The 22,325-nt window shown below is 41.2% G+C and overlaps 1 long non-coding RNA gene across 1 annotated transcript in view; it reads left to right on the forward strand.

The window, feature by feature from the left end:
• Positions 1-2,791: 2,791 nt before the first annotated feature.
• The window catches only part of LOC144247121 (uncharacterized), a 218,174-nt gene continuing 198,640 nt past the window's right edge, over positions 2,792-22,325 (forward strand). Inside the window, exon 1 of the long non-coding RNA XR_014952393.1 lies at positions 2,792-8,576. This is a non-coding gene — a long non-coding RNA (uncharacterized LOC144247121). The remainder of the gene's footprint in view (positions 8,577-22,325) is intronic.

The raw sequence follows: 22,325 nt of genomic DNA on the forward strand, positions 1-22,325 counted from the left end.
CACATCAGAATTAAGTAAACACCCATGGATGATAGTAAAAGGGTTTTAAAATCATGGGGATTTAGGGTTAAACGGAAAATTAAGCTTAGTAGGCCCTGAGAAAAAATAAATACCCCAGGTACATGAAAGTCTTGTACCTTGCTAGAACTGCACCTGTGTAGCTAGTGCATGATAAATTATATAATTGTTAGATGTGATGATTGTTTAGTAATTAAATTTAATTACTGTTTAATCGTAAGAATAATCATGAGAAACTGTGGCCAGGGACCTAAGAAAGATCACGAGAAAGTCATGGTTGAATAAAGTCAATGTATGCAATAGAACAATATAAGTTTAATAATTAATATGTAAGTTATATAATGGTAGAATATAAAATAGGTTCAGCTCGAAAGCCGTGTCAGAGTCAGATTTGGGTCTGTACCCCTGATCCCAGAGTTCCCAATGAAAGCACCTGCATGGAATCACATCCTGTGATTCTGTGTGTTCTTTTTTGCTGACATGGATAGGCTGAAAAAAACCAGATGTACAATGGTTTATCAGCCAGGTGAGAGCACTGGGGATAGGGGGGACACAGCAGTTCAAAGTGTAAAAATGATAAGCATGTTCATACATTACTGCACTCACAACTCCAGTTATACTCTAGATTCCCACCAGTTTTGATGCCAAGAAAATGGGATTAAATCCTTTTGTAAAAGTATCTTCACCAGGACTGACAGTGAAATATTCCTGTGTTACCAGAGTCAACTGGAAAATCTTTTTGCCAATGACTCAAGTAATACTACCCAAGATAATTAATGAGGCTGGGGTAAAAGAGGTATCTGATTCCTAATAAAAAAGTACTCTAGTCCCATTTATTTTACTTTATGTTCATGTTTTATAAGTGCATTCTGAATATGCAGTCCATGATTCAAACGCCACACTGTTTTTAAGCTGTAAAATTGTACGCAAAGCCAATAAGTACAAAAATATGAATCTTAAAATTATATTCTGATATTTGTGTTACAAACTTGAGAACTGATAGACCTGTTAAATTGAAATATCAGCCTTTCAACAGTAAGCAGTAGTAATAAACTGAACTATTTCAGTAACTGTAAACATAATAAAAATCCTCATGATGAATCTCAGAAAAGTTCATTTGATGAAACTCATAACAAATACACTGAATCCAAAGGAATGAGTAATGCTGCATTACTGATAAAACCCTGCTAACTTTTCTTTTTTTCCCTCAAGTGGCAAGAAGTCATGTTTTGCTAAGGAAGTAACAATAAAAAGTAAAGGCCCAGAAAAATAGCAAGATCTCCGTAACTGAAGTTCACCTGAACTGATAAAAATGCTTCCAAATTGAAGGCATATTGAAGAGCCTTTTAAGACTGCATTTATTTTTGTGGCAATATTAGAGTTGCTTAATTTTTGGTGTGTTTTGGTGACAGGGTCGGTTGATAACTGTGAGTTATCAGGATTTGTACTTCAGTTTGACCAAGCAAACCATTTGGGACTTGCAGCTATTTCCTCAGCATCAGATGGGGAAAGAGGACTAATTTTAAATAGGGTTAAAATTTCAATGTTGAATTGTTTTAGTTACAACAGAGAAGAAACTCGCTTGCTTTATTTAACCCAATTAAAGCTGAGAAAATATTGTAATCCTTTCTGAAAACATGGGGAGAAGTTGGTGTTTGTAATTCCACGAATGAAGTTTCTGTGTTTGGGACAGTTGGAAAGGTGCAGCTGAGGGAAAGGTGAGGTAGCACAGGGGTGCAAAGCAGCTCCTGTCTTGGCATGAGCCCCCACCCAAGTGCCACCTTTATGTGGCACTGAGTGTGGAACAGTGCAGTCAGTCCTTGCCTTAGCCACACCACACCAGTGGAAGAAGCAGATTAATCACAAACATTTTCATTAACTTGCCTCTATTAGCATCCACTGTGGATGCACTGATGGGACTCAGCCAGATGCTGAATCCTGGAATCCTGAGCTTTGTGCCTGCTCAAACAGCCTTGCTTTTCTTTTTGCCTTTTTTTTTTTTTTTTCCTTTGGTGGTTTTTTTTTTCTTTGTTTTTCCTGGGGGTGGGTTTGGGGTTTTTTTTTTTTTTTTTTTTTTTTTTTTTTTCTTTTTTTTTGTCAGAAATTGTGCCAAGGTTCTCGGCAAGTAAATTCAATTCCGGAGATATCCCAGGAGACAATCAAACTTTGACTGGGACCATCAGCAGCTATTGTGGTGAAGCAGGCACAGCTCTGTGCAGCAAGATGCTGCAGCTGATGCCTCTGCATTTGGGGTGGGAAGGCAACAAAAGCTAGTTCTGGGTCCTGTGGCTTCAAAAACCCTGTAGCAGTGAGGTTCCATCAGATGGGCTAGTTGAGCACACCCTCTGCCTTAATTCCATCCAAAAGGAATCCAGATGAAAATACTTAAATTCCTTCAATGATTTAAATGTGTCTGCTGGTGGGGATGCTCAGGAGATACAGTTCTCAGTCCTGTGAACTAAAAGCAGTGAAATAGCAATTACTCTGGGATCTTTGGTGAGTTTGACACTTTCCCATGGCCAGATTTGTTCCAGCTGCAGCTGTTTGAGTCTGGTGTGGACAGTGTTCCCTGTGCCAGCCATGTGGGGTTTTTAACCCAGCACCTGCTGTCCCCATGGTTCAGGTGGAAGTTTGGCTTGCTCCAGGGGCGTTTTTTTGGTGGAAGTGTTCTGAGCTCTGTTTCTCCCTGAGGTGACCTTGCCTAGCCCAGCCCTGGTCAGTGGAGCCCTGCAGCAGCCCTGGGCACTTGAAATGCCCAGAAATCTCCCAGAAATCACCCAGAGCCAGCCCGGAGCTCACCTGCTGCTCTGGTTTTGTCTGAGCTTGGTGTGTGCTTGCTTTCCTGTCAGAAGCACATTTCTTACTGGATCATGTGGAGATCTCTGAAAATGAGCTGGTCATAGATGCAGCTTAATACTCTTTTAATAGCAGAGATTTAGGTCTTTCTTTTCAGAACATATTCTTTGGTTTATGTCCTTATTGCATAGCTAGATAATTTCCTTGGATTTAAGGGAACAAAACATATGAGTAAGTAAATATCTCTTTTTTTTTTAATGCTTGTATTTGCTTTCCTAGATCTGCTCGGTGTGGGAAGTCTGAGGAATTTGGTCTTGACCTGCCTTGGAAGCTGAGAATTAAGATGTCACTCTGTGTTCCCTAACGAGTAACATCTGCCCACTGGTGGCAGCTCCATCAAACATTTTTGTATGTTTGCTTCAGTTAGGCAAGTTAAAATGATCAGCAGTGGAATGTTCTTGTTTGTATTCTTTTTAGTCCTTTGTAGCAAATACTAAATGTGCTTTTCCTTCCTGGGAAGCTTGTTGTTGCTCTGGTAATGAGACTTCACACAGTAAAGCGTGCTGGTAGGAGCATGGTGGAGCTCAGGTGACACACTGAACGTGGTTCCTGTTGCTAGGAGGTGATGAATCTGCTACCTAATGTGTTCATTTTCCTTCTGCATCCATCCAATGTATCCTGTTAGAATTTCCTTCATTTAAGCTGTAAAATCAAATTCTCACTTCCTAGAGCCAAAAGCTGGAGCCCGTAAATACTCTGAGTGAGCTTAAACCCCTAGTTTTATAATTGACTTAACTTAAAGAGGTAAATATTCTCCTTTTTCTGTAGTTCACAAGAGGTGTTTTTCCCCTACTGTAGCATGATATCTGCAACATAATTTAGAAGATCTGATTGCTTTGCTGCTTTTCCTGAAATGACACATGATTTTGTGCAAGCTCTCAATTTTCCTTCCCAATTCCCCAACTTGAGGATTGTCATCCCAAGCTTTATTGCCTTTGCAATGAATTTTTTTCCTTGGGAGGTACTATTTTGAGCACAGATTTTCTGTAACAGTGGGAATTATTATCTGTGACTAATAACAATCTCTGTGGAGCTTGTTATACAACGAAGACTGATCATGTGCTTGAATATATTCATGTGATTGCTTGCAGCTACGAGTAGCTTAAATTTCTGTAAGTTGCTGCTTTATCAAAAATGATTTTTTTCCCTACTGAAATAAGGTAAATTATTAAACTACTGCTATTTTAGCTCAAGTTCAATAACACTTAAGTGAACTTGCATGCAGCAATCTAGAAAAATGTATGAATTAACAGTGCTTACTCTGGTCCTTGAAGTGTTCTAACAGAATTTTAATTGTAATTTAAGTAGCTCCTTCTATAGCTAACCTATGTTTCTAAAATAACATTTCTTCAGAAGTGCCACATAGATGTGCCAATAATAAGATACCAGTAGAGGAGATTTTACTTTTATCCTTGTTTATTTATTTTTTAAAACGCTCTTGTTTGGTGTAAATGTTTTGAGAATTAATTATCCTTCTGGGCACAGTGTGGAGCTCTCTAGAACATCCAGGGCTTTGCAGGAGGACCAGAGTCAGGATGTTCTTTCTTCTGATGTGGCTGAATTGCACATTCTAATCCCCATTCAAGTATTTGTGGAGGAGAAAACTTGAAGGCAAGGCAATCTGTAGTAATAAAGAGTACAGGACTGGTGGCTGTGTACACATGAAGTTTATTACCTTGTTTTCTGTGGATTTTTGTAGGTAACAAGATGATCTCTAAGGTCCCTTCCAAACCAGGCAATTCTGTGATTCTATTATGCCAAATTTATACAGTTGGTAGACACATCTACTTTGGATTTGCTTTTGTTAAGTCAGCCCTGAGGATGTAAAATAAAAGTGAAAGTGAACAACAGGAGCTTGTTACCCGATAAAAGATTGCAGAGATTGCAAACCAAGTGTCAGCTGTGAGAGCCACAAGGAATTTCTGTGCTGGGCAAGTCCAAAAATGAGGATGCTGGAGGCATCCCCAGTGCTGGTTTTCTGTAGAAATTGCACCTGGGATGGATTTGATTTATTTTGGAGGGCCTGGAATAACAAAGACGTGCTTGCTGAATGTTCAGTAACATTTCCTTGTGAGGCCAATTGCCTGGGCACTGTCACCTCGTTGGGCACCTAATGCTGCCCTGGGAGATAGAACATGAGGTTTGGGGTGTGCTGGGGAGGGGCTGGAGGATGGGGACTGCAAGCAGAGCAGGGAATGTCATTGGAAAATAACAAGTGTGCTCAAAAACTCTGTGAGGATCTGATTGCCATCTGAGTTCTGTCACTTCAGAATATAAACACAGCATGGTGATTGGAATTGAAGTGTGTTTCTACTGTGGAGCGTGATGCAAGGTCAAAAAGAGTGATTTGAATTGTGCAAGTTAGACAATGATTTCTGAAAAAAATACTTTGACACAGAGCTATCAAAAATGACAATTGAAGAAAAGAGACCAGGGAAGAGGTGTAACTGTATATCCTTAACTGTATGGAGTTGTCAAACAGCAGAGTAACTTAATTTTAATGAAACCCTGCCCTGTGGTTCTGTCACCCTACTGAGGAGTGTAAGGCAAAAAAAAACCCTTCAAGCCTTGGTGTTTTATTCCAAACTAGGATGATGATGATAATTGTGGTTTTCCACACTTTCAAACCTTTGAGCCAGCCATGGGACACATATGGAGCCAGCAGAGTTGTGCCAAGACTTGGTTATGAGGCGTCTGCTGTGAGTCACCCTTGCTCCAGCAGAGATGAAATCTGACATCAGCTCGTGCTCCCTAAAGTGACTTAAAGATGTTGTTAGAGGCTTCTTTTCACAGGGTCAGCCACTAAAATAGCTATATCTGCAGTGCTGATTGATTTAGATGATTTTTTTTAAATACTCCTTCAGTTGCCTTGATTGAAAAGTCGCTGGGGAATGACTGACACAATCTTGTCAAGCTCTTGTCAAGCAAAGTTAAGTTTTAGCTGCTTTAATGCCAAACTGATGGCTTCAGCCTACTTGTCCTGGCCTGACTGGTTAAAATTTAGGCAATCTGTTCACTTTCTCAAGAAAACAAAGTCTCTGTTGACTTGCAGTGCTACCAGGAGATGATGGCAGCAAGAACTTATTTTGACTTTGTGGGACAGCAGATGAGGGGGAAGGCCCAGGGGCGTTTGTCTCCTTTTCCCAAAGCCCTGTTTTTATAGATGCCTTCCAGAACTGTGCTGGTTGTGAATTTAGGAGGGAGACTGCTCTGGCACTCTTATGACTGGAGTTTCATTTATTATGTGCTGTTCTGATAAATTACTCATTGATGCCCTGAGAGTATTTTCTCTGATCTGTCTGTTTTTTGTATTGTTCTAATTCTTTATTTTAACTTCCTTTTGTCTTTAAATCCTCAAAATACTAACACAAGTTTCATCCGTATGCGTTTTAAATTCTTTGTCCCACGGACTGATAAATAATGATATTGTCAAATCCTGCTTGTGTAAGTCTTTTTGAGCTGGTGGGAGTACTTTGGATAGCTCATTAAACTTAATATATAGGAAAATTTATTATAGATAAGGGGAGCAATTACCAGAAACCACATTATGAAATGTTTGTCAAAGTTGAGTAGCTTAAATATTGATGAAGTCAAACAGAAGAATCAATGGCAGTTACTGAGCTGGATTCTGGAGCAGCAGAACACAACTTCATTCAGCATCACAGTCTCTCTCCACATCCTACATAAATCATGGAACTCGTTCCAGTATTTTGGGTTTATGGTTAGGAAACCTCACAAAATGTTCAAGAACCTGGTAAATTTATCAAGTCAGTACTTCCATGAGAGGCCAAAGGCCAACAGCAGCATTCCTGATTTGTTCCACACTTGTGGCATAAACTCCTCTTCCCAAGCAGTGATTGCAGTTCGTGTGGGTTCTCCTCCTTCCCTTCCTAATGTAGCCTGAAAACAGAAGTCAACTTTTGTATTTGATAAATGAGCCCTGCAGCTCTGAAACATTTGGCTCAATCAATGTGCTTGTGTTTGATTCTCTCCACAGCTGTGCTGTGTTATTTCCATCGTGCTTTGCAGAGGTAAACTGCAGTTCTGAAAGGGAGGAATTCCCTTCCCACCTCCCCTGCCCTCAGCCCTGCAAATGCCTTAACTGGGGTTTAGATGAGGGCTTGTCCCCTCATCTGCTGCCTACCTCTTCTGGATTTTTACTTTTTAATTTTTACTCTGTAATACCTGATAGTAAGATCTTAATTTGAAATAAACCATGCATTTGGCATTGCAGGAATTCCAGTGTGTTCAGGAGTTAGTTTTAAGGCTGCAGGCACTGAATGGTTGGGTAGTTCTGAGATATGTCAGGTCTTTAGGTATAATGATATAATCTGAACATTTTTTTTATGCTTGCACACCTGAGAGTGAAAAGACAAAAGATAATTTTATACAAATATACTTTAAAGAAGTGTCAAGTTCCCAGTATGCAGCTGGGGAGTCTGGTCTAATCCCTGTGACTGGTGCGTGGAGGGATGAGAACTGGAAAAGCAGAGAACACTGGAAATGCATTTCTGCACCCTGTTCCCAGCACCACCCACCCCCCAAAGGAAAAAAAATATAACACTGTTTCCATGGAAAAATCAACATGATAGAGGACTGCTGGATAGCCAATACCATTTTTTAAAATCCAATTGGTTGCAGCTGTACTGAGAGGGAACAAATGTTTTGCTGCCTTTGCTGCCAAATAATAGATTATATTTGGAAGCATAAGACTAATGAAAAAATACAGTTCAGAAACAGAGTGATTGCCAAGCTTCAGGCATAAGAAAGGAAACTGTTAGCTTGCTTGTAAAGCAAACCTCAAAAATTTAGGGTGTTGTTTGTTTTTTTTTTTTAGATGCAGTGTAAAGTTATATATAATGTTGTTTCCTGAGGATCCAGTTTTTCACCATGGTGGTGATGCCAAGCTTCCTGCTCTCTGCTGGCTGTAATTTATCTACCCAGCAGCAGCCATCTGCCTGGGGAATCATCAGCCCAGGCTGGGGTGGAGGAGGGCAGCAAGGTGGGAGCAGGACTGGGAGAAGGGAGTTGTGGTGTGCAGGGATGGCAGGATGGTGCTCCTGCTTCTCTGGGTGTGTCCCATCCTCCCTGGCTCAGGTCACCTGTGTCCCCTGCAGGGTGACTGTGTGTGGCATGTGGAACACACCTGCTGCAGGTCCAGCAGAGGATCAGCAGCTCTTACACCTGTGGTGACTTTATCACAGGTGACCAAATCACTCAGGTGTGTAGGATCTGTGGTGTCATTATTTGAAATGATTCGATATGAGAACCAAAAAAGAAAAGCAGTTATTCTCTCAAGCTCTTCATCATCAGACATGGAAGTGAAGTGTGTGCCATTAAATCTTGTTAGAGCAAACAAACAGGTTATTTACTTTTCAGTCATTTCCTCATTGCCATGACAGAAGCATTGATTTGTATCTTTTAGGGATCTCTAAGTGCAGGCTGGAGCTCGAGTGGCACAGGTGGAGGGCAGCACTTCTGCAGAGCTTTGGCTAAACTGAATCAATAATGCCATCTGACCCAGAGCAGAGCAGAAATATCTTTACAACATCAAGCAATGCAATCTGATCCACGTTCGGGTATCGAGCGCCTCATCAAATATCTGTGCAACAAGCAGGGATTGATTTTCCAGTCCCTGCCCACCTGATGTGGATGTGTGTGTGCAGCAGCATTCATGCAAACCTCTGTCTGCTGAGCTGGTGGTAAGATTTTACTAAAACATGCTGTAGTTCTTGTTGTTTTGGGTTTTTTTTTCAGCTTGCTGGTGCTGAATGATTTAGAAATTTAAACCCTCACCTTTAGAAATCACCATCTGTTGCTGATGTCTCCTTTAGCAGCTTAACTCAGTTTAATTCAAATTGCAGTTACCTCTGACCTAAGAACTGTGTGTTACTGCACCAGCAGTATCCTTAAAAAGCATTATGTTTTATTTTCTTTTGGGAATATGTGCACCAGGCATTGTTAGAGTGTGAAATTAACTGGAGGTCTGGAGTGCCTGGGAGTTGGAGGTCAACTTTCTGTTGCTTCCAAACAAAGTTGGGATCAGCCCCTTTCCAGGTCAGTATCTGTGGTCAAGCTGAAGCAATGTTTGGCAGCATGTTTTAGGGGGTTTCATAAAGAAAAAAAAAACACTTTCCTCCTTCATAATGAAGCACATTTTATACCAGATGTTGTTGGGTATCGTGAAACACTTGTTTATAGAAATAAAAGATATGTTCATGAAAAATTGTGCTGCTTTCACACTTTTAAAAGCTAGTGTACACATGTACACCTGGATTCTAAAGCTTATATTGCTCCTATATGTACAGAATTACTGCAAATTGTATAAAAAATTGTAAATTGTGTAAAATATATATGTTCAGAAGAGCAGAATGATAAAGAGAATTCCAAGATTTTTTTTGGTTTTGTCTTTCAGTTGGGCACCCTTGAGTATGGCCATTGTGCTAGATTTTTAATTTTGGACACGATACTTCCTAAACTAAAAATTCAGATGCTGAAAGCTTGCCTGTTGCAAACACTTGACTTGATTTGTCAACTATTAATAGTATATTTTGGAACCAATTTAATTCCACTCGATGAGTGTTCACATGAATTTGAATTAGTTTAGTAATATTTTAATTTTTTCTAAGATAGCCTTGGCTTCGCTACTACAGGGCACAAATATTCCTAAATGTGCAGGTGTTTAGCAGATGGAATAAAACTCCTGTAGAAGTGCAGGTGTGCGCAGCAGGTTTATCAAGTGAGGTTTCTGTGGAACTTAACAAATTCTGGTTTTTGGGGAGTTCAGAGGGAATTGCTGCTGTGGCTCTCTGGCTGCCTCTCTCCGTGACTCTGTCCTGTGCCACAATGTCAGGGATGCTGTGCCACAATGTCAGGGATGCTGTGCCACTCTGTGCCACGCTGTCAGGGACACTGTGTCTCTGCTCTGCTGATTTCCTCTCATGGATGGCATCAGTTCATTGCCCACGCTGCCAGTGACAAGTGACACTGTAGTGCTGGCAGTGCCAGGCTGTAAGAACTGGGTGAAAAACTGGGTTGGAAGAGACCTTTGAGACTGAATGCAACCCAGCCCCAACACCTCAACTAAACCCTGGCACCCAGTGCCACATCCAGGCTTTGTTTAAACACATCCAGGGGTGGTGACTCCACCACCTCCCAGGGCAGATATTCCACAAATTTATTGTAAATCCTGGTCAGCTCTGTGGGAAGAAATGCTGATGTCTGACTCTAACTCAGAAGGCTGAATGATTTCTTTAGTATAACTATGCTATAATACATTAATATACTATTTAAAGGAGATACTAAAACTACAAACCTACTTTTTCTCACTACCATATCTAACTCACAACTTCTGACCCTCGCGCCAGAGTCCAGCCCCAGGTGGGTTGCATTGGCCACCAGGCTCAAACAATCTTCAACAAAATCTAATCAAGAAATCACCCCAAGTAAACAAGTCTCCAAACATATTCTACATGAGGAAAACAAAGCAGAAATAGAAATTGTTTTCTCCTTCTTCCCCCTGTACTCCTCTATAAAAAAGTCCTAAGAGAAAGAAAAATGTTATTACCACACAACTTTATCACTCTTTTCATAAAAAACCTTTTCCTACTATCCAACCTGTACTTCCCTTGGCACAGCTTCAGGCTGTGTGCTCTGGTTCTGTCAGTGCTGCCTGGAGGAAGAGCCACGGGCACCTTTCAGGGGGTACAGAGGCTGTGCCTGATGCAGCGGGGCTGCGGCGGGGCATGCAGGGCAGCTGGGGGGGTGCAGGTGGAGCAGCGGGTGCAGGTGGAGCAGCGGGTGCAGGTGCTGCAGTGGGTGCAGGTGCTGCAGGGGGTGCAGGTGGAGCAGTGGGTACAGTTGCAGGTGGAGCAGGGGGTGCAGGTGGAGCAGTGGGTGCAGGTGGAGCAGTGGGTGCAGGTGGAGCAGTGGGTGCAGGTGCTGCAGTGGGTGCAGCCGCAGGTGCTGCAGTGGGTGCAGCCGCAGGTGCTGCAGTGGGTGCAGGTGCTGCAGTGGGTACAGTTGCAGGTGCTGCAGTGGGTGCAGGTGCTGCAGCGGGTGCAGGTGCTGCAGGGGGTGCAGGTGCTGCAGCGGGTGCAGGTGCTGCAGTGGGTACAGTTGCAGGTGCTGCAGTGGGTGCAGGTGGAGCAGTGGGTGCAGCCACAGGTGGTGCAGTGGGTGCAGCTGCAGGTGCTGCAGTGGGTACAGTTGCAGGTGCTGCAGCGGGTGCAGGTGCTGCAGCGGGTGCAGCAGCAGTGCCGTGGCTGTGTCCCCACGCTGTCAGTGCTGGTGGCTGTTCCTCCGTGTGCCAGGAGCCCAGGCTGTGCAGCTGACTGACGGGCTGGCGTTGGTGTCCTGGCACACAGACAGGCTGGACCGCGCTGCCAGCTCCCTCCTGCTGTGCTGCATCCCTGAGCCCAGAGCTTGGGAGCTGTGTTCAGCGCTGGCAGGCCGGTGGAGCTGTAACCTGTGCATCCCCCAGCACTCAGCTGCTTAAACCCGTGAGTCGTGCAGGGTTTGAGGCGCTGCCTAAGCAAAAGATGCTCTAAAACCTCATGGAAGATTCGTTCTTTTCATTTTGTGTTATGATAGGCAGAGAGGGGAAAAAAAAGTCTTGTGAAAGGCTTTCCCACCACCACCACGCCCCAGGCTATATTTTATCTTTGCTCAGGGTTTGCTGTAGGCAGCTGACTCAGAATTGAGCTGTTGGGTGATAAAGCAGCTCTCCATTTCTGCTGGTAAACAGGGACATGAATTGTGCACATGGCTGGGTCTGACCTCACCCGTCCTGCACAGTTGATGGATGGAATGGGACCTCAAAATAAAACCCTCACTGTGGTCACTTGGGCTGCAGCTTGGCCTCTGTTTTTTGCTGATGTTCCTGCAGGTGGTACTGGCCAAAATCTATTCTTCACCTCTGTGTTCTGCTGCTTTTTCTACCACTATCCCTGACATGCAAGTCCTGAGGCTAACATCCCTTGGAGGTGCATGAGAAATGTAGAAAATATTCGTACTCAAAACATCATGGACATCACAAATGATTTTTTTTATGTTTCCCCTTCTGTAAGGACCTTAAAAAGTAATTTTTCCTGCCCACGCAGATTGTTGTTTTTCTGAGCTAGCTTGCAGTTGAAAGGGACATTCTGTGGCAATTTCACTTCCATTTGTGTGTCTGCTCTCTGTACTGACTTTATTGACCACATAAAGAATGATGACTTTTTTTTAATAGTTCCTTCAAGACTCTCTTCTGAAGCTTGGTTTGATTTGGAGAGGGAAAAGGGCTCAAGATAAAAAACTTCCAGGTAAATAAGCATACGTTCTTGCTTGCAGTAATATTTCTCTAGAATTTATCCTGATTTGATAAAGACCTGGAGTACTTTTTTGTATAACCTGAATTTAATAGATACTTTTAATTAATTTATTTAAACTATGAGCAGCTCTCATAGTTTAAACTGAGAACTTGTTCCCCTGAAAGAATGTAAGGAAATGAGGCACTCAATGTTTTGGGATGAATTGGAAATTTACCTTAGATTTCAATGACTTGAACCCATATATGAGATGTGGCATTTTTTTTCACTATTATTCCACGTTCTTCTTTCTCTCAAGCTCTCCAATTAAGCTTGTAAAAAATATTCCCTGGTACAGAAAAAAAACCCAAATTATCCAGGCATTTTGAAAGGGTTATAGCAACTGGAAACATCACTTTTTTTTTTTTTTAACAGTATTTTTTCCCTTTCTCACATCTTCCAATACAGCTGCTCCGAGGTCTTTAACCAAATATATAATGGAAACAAATTGCCAAAGAGTTCTGCTCACACAAATGGAAGTGGTCATCACGCCCCTGCTAAGGAGAAATGTGTGTTTTAATAACCATTTTAAGAACTCTTTCTTTTTGTCTTTACAATTTTTGGCCTTGCAGGTCTGGTAGCAGCAGATCTGGAGATGGCTGCAGCTGCTGAGCAGCAGATAAATCTGTTCTGCTGCATTTCCCAGGCAGACAGGGATGTCTGCCAGGCCAGCCCCAGCCAGGCAGAAGCTGGGGCAATATGGAACAGAATTTGATTTAATGTTAGCATGCCTTTCAGGAGCTCTATTGACTTGATTTCACTACTGTGCTAAGTTAATCCACGCAGCTTCCAGCTGATCTGGAGTGATGAGTGCTCTTGTCTGCAAAATGTTTTCCAGACAGATTCCTAAAGCTGCCAATAAACAGAACCACAGGTGGAATGTGTGGCTGCTGAAGGAAAAGAGTGGGTGAAAAGGTGATTATTGGAGCTTGGAGCCCCAGAGAAAAGATTAAACAAAAAACCAAATCAATTTAAAAGCAGATTTAGCCAATACTGGGAGAAGATAACCAATTCCAATTTCCAAAAGATGCCAATTGTCTTACAGATACTCAGAGAGGACTTGGCCAGTTCTGGGAGCAGAAAAGTCCATTGTTTACAAGATTCATTTGTTATCCAAGTTACTGTATATTGAGCATTCTCGACCTTACACAAGGCTGAAAATTATCTTCATGCATTAATTACGAAATAAATCTTGCTGCAGAGTTGAAAGTACTACTTCAATACTGTCACTATCCCCAGGCAGAGACCCCCTACAATACTGCAGATTAAAGTGGTAATAAGATAAAAGTTTACTGTGCCCAAAGCAGGGTCCTACATAAACCTTTTAGCAGCAGGGATCTGTGGTGTTGATGTTGGTGATGTCACCTCTGTAACTTTTTGTTAGTTCCACCATTTTAGAGAAATATTCACATGATAAATGGGAACTCCTCCCTCCCTCCCTCCCTGGCTCCATCCAGCAGTTATTAGTGAACCAGATAACTCCTTTACAGGATGAGATTACTGGAGGATATGAACTACTTCTGACCCACAGGTTCATAGTAATATTTCAGAAAACAGCCAGAATTAACAGCATCATTTGTATAAAGCTCTGACAGGAAAAACTTTGTTTATTGTGTAGAAAATGTCTTTTGTGGCCTTGTTTCTTAATATACATATAAAAACTGTCTGTTGGTTGTTTTGAGCAATATGACTAAACTAGAATTTTGCATGTCACAACTGTAGCTTTTACAGTATTTGGAGGCATGGGGTGAAAAATGTGCAAGTCAAACCTTGGACAACGGGGAGCAAATAGCTATTAAAGAAGTAAGTGATAAATTGGGCTGTTCATTTTGATTAGTGACAAATGACAGTTGAGTAGGAGTCACTGCAATAAATCCAGAGGGACACTGTACAAAACACTGTCCTTTACTGGGAACACTTTATCAATTTCTCTGAATTTAGATATAAGGCTGAATAAAACCAATCTATATATGTAACCTTGGATTAGAAGCATAAAGAAAGTGCTGTTTCACCATTTAATCCTGGTAATGCCCACACAGCCAGAACCAGAACTTTGAGATGTGTCTGTTCAGCTCTTCTAGAAAGATCTTCAAAATATATGAGATAAAGCACAGCAAATCTTCCTCTGCTTCTTCTCCTGCATCCTTTCAGGAGTGGTCCTTGCTCCAGGCCTGGTTTCAATCAACTTTTTCATTTTAGAACAGCAGCAGGCTGCAGGGAGGCTGCTGAAGTCACAGGGAATTTTCCTGGTCCCTGCAGAGAAGTTTGTGTTTCCCCAGAGGCACAGCACCCTCCCAGGCTGCAGCTCCTCAGCTCCACCTCGTGCCTTTCTTTGCCCAGCAGAAGAAAGCAGAAATGCCAGAGTTCCTGGCATCTTGTTCGTTTGTTGTAAGAGCCTGAATGAGAGATGTGGGACTCAAAATGCAGTTTATTGTATGTGAGATGTTGCAGCAGTCCAGGGTTGTGGGTGAAGCCTGTGCCTGCAGCTGTCAGCTCCAGCTGCAGGCAAGCCTGAAGACCCCTTAGTTTTGGTTATATTGCATTATATACTTTTATTTTCTGAGCATCTTAATACAGAAGAACCAGTCTATACCTTAAATTTTACCTACAGCCTATCATAATTACTATAATTACCATACTCATGTTACTATTCTCCAGTCACTAAAAGTTAGTTCATTACAGTTTAAGCTAAAAGTTGGTTTTCAATTTTCTTGCATTGGAAAATTCTGAGACTTTTTTCTACTTGCAGCATTGGCGGTCTTGTTTGCCTGTGGAATCTTTTTCTTGGTGAAAGAACATCTTCTGTTTGAGCTGGGTTTATCCTTTGCTCTAAACCATAAAAACCCCTTCTAACCAACACACCTTTTGCCTTCTTAGTTACCAGTAAAACTGGCTCAGCAATTCTTTTCTTCTATATCAAAACTTGCTTTCATTTCTATTCTTTCTTCAGATTCTACACTCAAAAATCTTTCTGTTGGGCATATATATCTGTGAGTCCTTCTTGTCCAACTTCCATCTGTCCCAACAATTTGTTTCCCTGGAACAGCTGCAGCCCTGGGGGCCTGGCCCTGTGTCCTTCCCTTGGAATGCAGCACAGACACTCAGAACAAACTGTCCTGGTGTGGTCCATGCTAACACCAGCCCATCTGCTCTGCAACAACAAGTGGATAAATAACTAATGAATGGCAGTGGTCAGATGTTGGAGGTGAATTTTAAATAGGAGGAATCGGAAACTAAGCAGGCATTGCACAAGCAGCAATTTAAGATGAATAATTTTCTCTTCTAAGGGAAAAGACGTTGTCTACAGGGAGAGCCTGGACTCACTGCACGATGGGTTTGATTAGAATGGAGAGAAGAGAGAAATTCCTCAGGGAGTGCTTTGGCAGAACTATGAAATAAATATAAAAATGTACTGGGTGGGAATACTTTTCTGGTGGGAATACTTTTCTCTGTTACAAATGGTTTGAAACATTCTTAGGGTTTTTGGCCAACCTAATACATAATCCTTTAACATCCTTGGCGAGGAACGTGCTTCAGCTTCTGTCTTGTAAGAAGATGCTGTTGTGTTCAAACGGATTTATTTGAGTTTGTTGTGACACTTCAGTTTGGATGTGGCACTTGGGGTCACAGCTCCTGGTGATTGAGGTGGTGCTGGAATATGGTTGGACCAGATGATCCTAAAGTCCTCTTTGAACCCTGCTGATTCCATGATTTGTAAAATGTAAGAGTGAAGCATAGTGACTTTATGCTGGTGTGTAGCAGTGCACTAAGTGACAGAATTCTGCATTAATACTAACTGTGTGTTTATTAGCTGCCTTATTATTGATGGATGTATCAGTTTTTTAGTATTGTCTTTCTGAATCCATAAGTATTGTTTCTTTTAATGCTTGGGGCTGGTCACAGAGGGGGGGTCAGGCCCATGAGGAGGGCTCTGTGTTACTGGGGCTGAAGCTGCACCTCAGGAGTGGGGAATCCTCACAGCTCACATTTAATCCTCTCTGGATTAAACCAGGATATTTCTTTAACTCCCCAAAGGATTATGATGTTTTTACTCTACAGAGTGGGAGCTCTGTTGGAAAGGAGATGTTGCAGTTTTAGAGACTGGAGTGCTTGTGTGCTGATGTCAACACAGCAAAAGGTCACCAGTCACAACAAAGAAAAATCACACTGGCACTGTTGTCTCAGTTCTGCATTAGCATCTTGGCTCATCATTCAGAGATTTAGAGCAGAGTATAATAGTTTTCTCCTTCAAGTTAAGGTTAAAGAGCAAATTCTTAACACAAATGTTTTGCATGAAATTTTTTTCATTCTGGTAAATATGAGAATAAACAAATCCTATCTCTAGCACAATGCCTGTAAATAATTTATTTGAAAGCATTTACACAATCAGAAAGAAACAGGGCTGAAGGAGGAGGTCATCTAATCCACTGAACTCTCTCTTAAATCTTTATCTCTGCTTAAAAATCTCAATGCAGTACCAGAAGCTATTTCATTAGAGTGGCATGATGCAGTTCTTCACTAACTTAGAGTGAAGAATTGCCTACTTCTAATTCATTTCCCTGGCAGCAGGGAAAAGTCAACAGCTTAGTCCTGTTCTGTGGGCATTGAAGTGAGGGTGTCCTTTTTCTCCTTTCACCTTACTGGGAGTTTGTGTTACACTTTGAAGTTTTTCAACAGTAATTTCAGTCTAAAGACCATAAAGGCTTTTGTATCTGCTGGTGTTTGACCATTTCGAGTGATTTGTGTTGGTAATTTTTTGTATCTGCGCTCAACTCAAGCTGGTTTTCATTTTGAATAAATTATTTTGATGATTCTTTTCTCATCTGGGCAGTCCCGTGCCAAGCCACCCTTTTGGAAAACGATGCAACTTGGGTGCTTACCTGTAAATTATAACCACTCCTCTGGAGCTGTGTTAGGCGTGAAGATGGAAACAATTTTAGCTGAACCAAGGGAAGATGGAAGAGGTTGTGGAAGGTGTGAGTATGCTCAGGTGTGAGGGAAGAAGGCATTGCAAATAGAGGTTCATGTGTGCTGCACCTCCTACATCATCCAGCAAAAGCAGGGGGATTATGGTGCAAAGCTGCTCAATATGTATAAAGCCCCAACAAATGTTTTTTTGTCTTTAAGACTGGTGCAAGTTGAAAACTTGCTGAGCAAAAATATTTAGAAATAAAGGCAATGGAGCAGGAATGTCGCTGCTGGAATCAATAATAAAAGGATAATCTGTCTTTCTTTGTGGTACACAAAGCAATAATCTGTTGTTCAGATTGATTAAACGCCTCAACTCTGCTTCGATTATTAATCAATCTCCAAACCAGCTTATTGCGAGTATAATACAAAGTACTAGAGATTATGGATAATGGTGATGGGAGCAGGAGGTGGGGGAGCCTTTTCTCCATCATGGGGACAAAATGGAGCTGAGGTGAGCTGGAGGCTTTGTGTGGATGGGTTTTGTTGATTTACATGTGAGAGGTTTGACTGCAGAATTCTGGAAGGGAATCTAAAGGTCGAGTTGATACAAACCAGGGTGATTTTGATCTCTGATTCACAAATGGAGGAAGTGCCATTGACCAGACAGAGAAGGAATGTCAAATATGAGAACAAAGCTTGGCTAGAAAAAGCCTGAGCAGTTACCTTTTGAAACATGACATTGTCTGGTGTATTTGCACTAATAATTTATTTAATTTCATTCTTACACTAAAGATTTTTTGAGTTGTGGGCTAGTCTAGGCTTTCATCTTTTGAACTTTTTAAGTTATGAGGAACAAAACCCTCCTCTGTATTTTGCATATTCTTGCAGTGTGGTCACATTATTGCCAAAGTGGTTTGTTGATTTTACTGGTAGGTTAGGTGTTGTTTTAAAAAACAGTGCAGAGTCAAAATTTAACTTGTCTAAATGGCTCTGTACTGTCTAAAAGGGGGGATTCAGATTTGCCTTTATTTTTATTTTTTGATTTCTGTTAAGAGATTCAGACATACCTGTTTGACTGAAATTTATGAGGCACACTTTATGAAATGCAAAATCATTCAGGCCCTGAGCAGTAACCTTTAATTTGTCTCTCCTTTGAGTCCAAAGTTGGACTAAATTACTTCCAGAGGTGCCTTTCAACTTCTCTTGTACACCTTGGTCGTCCCAGCCCTGCAGGACTCAGCGGAATTAAATCAAATTATTCTCCCTGATGGGAACAGCTCCATTGTCAGTACCCTCTCTCTGAGAATTTGCACACATGCCCCAAATGCACATTTGTTGTGTTCCATTCTTTTAGGTTGTGGTTTGCAAACTCATGTTGGATATTCAGAATATTCACCTTTTGAACAGCACTGGCCTGCATGATTAATGATGGATTATGCTGACACTATAAATCTAATTGCATTTTCTACCTTGACGTTTTTCCCAGTTGTGTTTGAGGTTTAGATTTTGTGGATTTTGTTTGTTTGTTGGTTTGTTGCCTTTTTTTTTTTTTAATGGCAGGATGAAATAATGAAGCTGATGATAAAAATGCCTATAAAAAATCTGGCAAATTTATAACAGAACAACATGGCTTGATTTCTTATTTTTCTATCCATCTGGTCATTAGGCCTTTCCAACTGTCAGTGTCTAATATAATCTCCTTTAATAGCAGCATATAATTAGCTTTATGCTGATCGGAGGCATTTGGGATGGTGGTGGTAACATTCAAATCCGAATATCAAAATCCCAAAGAAGATAACTCAAACAGACATATGTCCAAGCCAGCATTTATGACTTTCAGTCCCGAAGTCTATAACTGGTGATTTAGGCACATGAGCTTTGAACTGTGGTATGGAAATTTATCAATTAAGAATCCTCAGGAGTTCTGGCAGCAAAGTACAGATGTCTCTCCAAATGGTAATGTGGCAATATGTCACTTTTCCCCCCCTCTATACAGTCCTGTTCCTACTTCAGATATTTAATTTCTTCTTACTTGTTTAACTTCTTCTTTTAAAAAGGTAGTGAAAGTCTTGCCATTGTTCTGTTAGGGACATGCTGTCTCCATTTTTAAGCTTCATCCAGAGCTCTATGTATACAACTTAATATATTTCCCAGTGGGTGTTTTGGGTTTGGGAGGTGATTTTGAGGTGAATTTGTGTTACTGCACCTATCTGATGAGTGTTTTGCAAATATAATGTGGTTGTCATTGTTAGGCAGGCCAAAGAAGGGTGTTGATGTTACTGAAACTAGGACTTCATCCTAAAAATTCCTGTTTCTCCCAGTTCTTTCAGAGAGCACTTGCTTTGAGCAGCTGCTTCCAGAGGTGTTCTTGCAAATGGAGCTGGACAAGTCAGGAATTTGGTCATAAAAGCCCTGAGCGTGGGGCAGGATTTCAAGCCCTACAGAAATATATTTATTAACTAGATCTGGCAAATTATTTGTTTCCTTGGAACATATTGGAACATCAAGCTCTGTATTCTGCTCTGCAGTCAGCCAGAATAAACCAACCAGGGCTTCTTCTGAAAATACATCTGAAAAAAGGAAATAGGCCTTGACAAGTGAAAATTACATCTCCTGCATTATGGTTCTTTAAAGCTGGAATTGTCTTTGAGTTTAGGCTTTCAGCTCTTCAATAAAAGATCACAGTTCCCTTTTTCTTCTCTGGCACTGTAACCCATTTGAGGATTCTGTCAACACCCCTTTCAAAAAATGCAGAAACCTGTTAAGATTTGTAGGAGAAAAAAATCTATACAAGTTACCTTTTGCTCAAAACTTGAAGTGCACAGCCAGAGCTTCCTGCAAGAAATGTTTCAGTGCTAGGAGAGGAAAAGCAGATCTGTTTCCATATGTTCCCTGCTGAAAGTAAGTAGTGGTAAACTCTAGGGTTTATTTTTGGCCTCGTTGTTTGCTCAGGGATTATTTGTGTTGCTCTGACCACAATGTGAGGCCACATCTGAACTCTGACAGATGCCAGGAGGGTCCATGCAGCTCTTGCTGGCTGGATGTGAAGAACATCGACTTCTTCCCAAAGAGATCTGCCAGGAGCCATTGCAGGATCTGTTCCTTACCTTCCTCCTTTAATTTCCTGCATCATTTAACCAGCGTTTTCTGTGGCAGAGCTGCTCTGCACATCAATGCTTCCCTTTATGTTTGTTAATAAATAGTGGCTTCTGCTCCACGAGGATTTTTGGCAGGTGCTGGTGAGCACAATCTCTGCAGGCTGCAGACACAAACTAAAGACAACTCCCAGATGTTTTAATAAGGAACTGTTAATGATGTGTGGGCAGCAGCCAGTCGTTCACATGCTGCCTCCCCTTTTCTCTCCCCCTTCCCAATAGATGTAGTTTAGGATTAAACTCGTCCTCTGTTCTTCATATTAATATTTTCTGGCATTTCTCAGGAACTTATCTCCAGTCAAAATTCCTTGTACTTCCAACCACCTTTGGACAAAGTGTAATTTTGGTGTATAGGATGTGGAGGAAGGAATGCTACAGTCTAAAGTAAATTGAAAAATAATACACCAACACAGAAGAGCAGGTAAGAATGTTTTATGTAAAGCTGAGCTCTTTACAAATAGTATTAAATATTTTGAACTCTTTTAATACATGCACCAAGCTCTATGGACAAAGCCATTGAAATAGAGAGCCTAAAAGGACTTGCTTTCAAGCTGAATTTAACTGAGTTACCTCCTAATTGAATTTGGTTTTCTTTTTAAAATTCTCACCTATGAAACAAAAACTTTAAAATATGCCTGATGCTACATCTTAGAAGCCTTGAAAATATCCCCAGAGTTCAACAGAGATTTTTCAATGTGAACATAATTATTGATAATTGGAGGCATGTGCACTACAAGACCATAAGGGAAAGCTATAAATAGGATAACTCATCAAAAAAAGTCCATTCTTATTCAGCAGAACAGAAAAGTTTCAGTAGTATAGAGATAGTAGGAAAAATTCTTGTAACAGAGGCATCTTTAGTGCTAGCTGGGAATATGATATATTTTAGTCTTGTTCCATTAACAATTCTTCAAGAAACAAAAAAAGACCTGAATAATGTTTCAAAACTCCATTCCAGCCTCTTTCCTGCTGTTCTTGGCATTATCTCTGATGCATTCAAAGTAGTTTTACCCAATTATTAATTGAATCTTTGGGGCAAGATCAGCAGAATTTGCACTTCTCAGCAAAACCAAGTGGCTATAACTTAAGGCTATCCTGGATCACTGTAAGAACATCAGCCATGGGAATTTCACCCTGAAGAATTGGACCTCTGTGAACCTTTTTCTTGTGGCTGTCCCATGTTCATACAGTTTTTTTTTTACGTTCATATGTTTTTTTTTTGCAGTGAAAGGCACCTGGAGGAATGTGTGACAGTGTGATGTGGCAGAAACAGGGCTGAAAGAATTTAACCTCATTGTCAGTGGAAGTGAGAAGATGCATCACTTAGAGAATGTAGTGCTTAAAATCACTGTAAATATGGCTGATAAAAGTGGGAGAAAGTGGATGTAAACATTAGTGAACTCCAGTGGATTATTGATTTCTCTTGAGTGGTTTGACAGGTAAAATGGTGGAGCAAAACGTTCAACTTCAATTGCATCACTTGAAGAAAACAGAACAATGTGGCAGGGAAGGGAGGAGATGATGAATGTTGCTTTGTTAGTGAGGAGAAAATGCAGTTGTTGTGCATGAGGTGTTCATCACTTTCCTTTTCCTGTTCTACAGCATTTGATAAACGTCCATTTAGGTGTAGCAGGCAAAAAAGTGTTTAAAGTCTGGGTTCATGGGTCACATTTGAAAGCATTACATCTTAATTGTATTGACTTTTGTCTGGTTCTGTACAGCAGTTGAATGTCCGGGGCTCCCAGCAGTTGTCAGGAGAAAGCAGTGAGGAGTTTGACTCTGAAAGAGGAGTGGGGAATGCACCTGCATTCCCATCAGGGCTGAGCAGCTTCTGGGACAATTCCACTGGAAAAACACACACTCCAATCACGTCTATCCCTTCAGAATGGCAGTGGAATTCCCTCAGGGCTTTCTGTGATGTTACCCAGGCTGGGAGTGCTCAGACATGCTTTATGGCAGGCAGATAGACACGGATATTCTAGGTGGAAAAGGAAAGGGAGCAAGCAAAAATGCTGCACACAGACTTTTTGACTTTAAA

Source organism: Lonchura striata, chromosome 4A, assembly GCF_050655825.1.
Source record: "Lonchura striata isolate lonStrDom1 chromosome 4A, ASM5065582v1, whole genome shotgun sequence".
NCBI lineage: Eukaryota > Metazoa > Chordata > Aves > Passeriformes > Estrildidae > Lonchura > Lonchura striata.